Consider the following 3,014-nt stretch of genomic DNA (forward strand, 5'->3'; position numbering starts at 1 on the left):
GTTCAAATTAGAACTTTGTACAAGCTGCAAGGTAGCACTATTATTGATGGGTGCAACAGTTCTGTGGTTCCTACAAGTGGAGTAGAAAATCTAGTGGTCTCTGGAGAGAAGACCATGTTGTGGCATCAAAGGCTTGGACATATTGGAGAGAAGGGCCTTCGAATACTTCATGGTAAAGATATGGTAGAAGGTATGAGTAATAGCTCTCTGGATTTTGATTTCTGTGAAAATTGTGTATATGGGAAGCATAATCGGGTGAGTTTCCCCTCTAGTAGTAAGAGGGCGAAAGAGATATTAGAACTTGTGCACAGTGATGTGGTTGGACTTGTGAAGGTTACATCATTGGGTAAGTCTGTGTACTATGTATCATTTATAGATGACTTCTCAAGGAATACATGGATATATTTCCTTAAGAAGAAATCTGAAGCCTTTGACAGGTTTAAAGAATTTAAGGCTCTCATGGAAAATCAGACAGAGAAGAAGATAAAGGTGTTGAGGACAGATAATGGTGGAGAGTTTTGCAGCAAGGAATTTGAAGAATTCTGTAAGAAGTGTGGTATAGCATGACAGAAGACTACTCCATATACACCTCAACAAAATGGAGTTGCAGAAAGAATGAATAAGACGTTGATGGAAAGGGCAAGAATCATGCTCAGTGGTGCCGGGTTAGGATAGGAATTCTGGGCAGAGGCAGTGGATATTGCATGTTACCTGGTCAACAGGTCACCTTCATCAGCGTTGGAGGATAAGACTCCACAAGAGGTATGGACTGGTAAGAAACCCTCTCTTTCACATTTGAGGGTATTTGGATGTGATGCATATGTACATGTTCCAAAGGAGAAACGAACCAAGTTGGATAGTAAAGATGAAAAGTGCATCTTTATTGGGTATAAGGATGGTTTAAAGGGTTATAAGCTTTGGAACCCAGTCACATAGAAGGTTGTGTACAACCGAGATGTGGTGTTCAGAGAGGTAAAATATGTTACTAAACATAAAGTCCAACCAAAGGAACCTGAGAAGATAGAGTTTGGGGTTAAGGAGGAAGAATCAGACTCTACAACAGAGGAGGAATCAGAAGATGAAGAGCCACAAACTCCGGGTGTGAGAAGATCAGTTTGAGAAAGAAGGCAGCCAGAAAGGTATAGTCCATCTGCTTTCTATTCAAATTTTTCTTTATCTATTACTGACGAGGATCCTAGAACTGTGAAGGAAGTAGTAGATTCAGAGGATGGAAAACTTTGGAAAGAGGCCATGGTTGATGAAATGGCATCTTTGTAGAAAAATGAGGCTTGGGATCTGGTGGAGTTGCCGACTGGAAGGAAACCCATTGGTAGCAAATGGGTGTTCAAGAAGAAGACAAATGAAGAAGGAAACATGGAGAAATACAAAGCTCTGTTGGTAGCAAAAGGTTATTCCCAGGTGTCAGGAATTGATTTTGGTGATATTTTTTCTCCTGTTGCCAAGGTAGCTTCTATTATATTACTTTTTATCTGTTGCTGCTGCTTTTAATTTTGAGGTAGAACAGATGGATGTGAAGACAACATTTCTTCACGAGGATCTAGAAGAGGAAATATACATGAAGCAACCAAAGGCTTTGCAGTGAAGGGAAAGAAAGAACTGGTATGCAAGTTAAAGAAGTCTCTGTATGAGTTAAAACAGTCACCAAGGATGTGGTATCAGAAATTTGATACATTTATATGGGGACTTGGCTTCACCAAAAGCAAAGTAGATAACTGTGTGTATTTTAAATTAATTGGTGACCGTGTTATTTATTTGGTCTTGTATGTGGATGATATGTTGTTGGTTGGAAATGACAAAGAAATTATCCAGGATTTGAAGACCCAATTGTCCTCCAAATTTGACATGAAAGAACTTGGTGCTACAAACTATATTTTGGGAATGGAAATTAAAAGAGGTCCGGGCAAAGAGGAAGCTCTGGTTAAACTAGAGGAAGTATGTCGAGACAATACTGCAGAGGTTTAATATGCAGGATAGTAAACAAGTGAAGGTTCCTATTCCTGTAGGTGTGAGGTTATCTGCTAAACAGTGTCCCAAGACACAAGAAGAGGAAGAGGACATGTCCCGTGTTCCATATGCAAGTGTAGTTGGTAGCTTGATGTATGCAATGTTCTGTACTAAACCAGACATTGCACATGCAGTGGGAGTATTGAGCAGGTTTATGTCAAAACCAAGGAAGGAGCACTAGACAACAGTGAAGTAGGTTTTCAGGTATTTGCGTGGCACTAGTGATTATGGTTTACCAAGGAAGATCAGGATTGGACAGAATGTTAGATATTTGTGGCTTTGTTGATGCAGACTGGGCTGGAGATCTGGATCAGAGAAGATCTTCAAGTGGGCATGTGTTTAACCTATTTGGAGGTGCAGTCAGTTGGATGAGTAAGAAACAATCTGTAGTGGCACTATCAACTACAGAGGCGGAATACATGACAGCCACTCATGCAAGAAAGGAAGCAGTTTGGTTGCAGAGATTGTGTTCAAGTATGGGGTTAGTACAGGGACCTATAAGGATATATTGTGACAGCCAAAGTGCAATTTTCCTGGCAAAGAACCCCGCATATCATTCAAAGACAAAGCACATTGATGTTCAGTATCACTTTGTCAGGGATATGATAGAAGACAAAAAGGTGTTGCTGGTAAAGGTGGACACTTTGAAGAATAATGTAGATGCATTAACAAAATCTGTGAGCTCTGAGAAGTTCTCTTGGTGTAGAGAGACAATGGGCGTTTCAGGGCTGGAAAAATGACTAAGCTCTCTTGTGGCCCCTTGTGGAAAGAAAACAACAAGGGGGAGAATGTTGGGTTGTGTTATATTCTTTCCACGACTAGCCCACATAGTTAATCAGGGGGTTAAAGTGGGGCAGAGCCCCCCTTCATTGCGCCGATTGTGTATCGGGGGGCTCATAGGGGGTTTGAGGCATACTTGTAACCCCACTTTATGGGGTCCGGGGCAGTGCCCCGGAAAATTTTGGTTTTGGACCCTATGTTAGGATGGG

Source organism: Pinus tabuliformis, chromosome 8 (genome assembly GCF_031772625.1).
Source record: "Pinus tabuliformis cultivar Carrire ecotype Pingquan chromosome 8, CPIR1, whole genome shotgun sequence".
NCBI classification, from domain to species: domain Eukaryota; kingdom Viridiplantae; phylum Streptophyta; class Pinopsida; order Pinales; family Pinaceae; genus Pinus; species Pinus tabuliformis.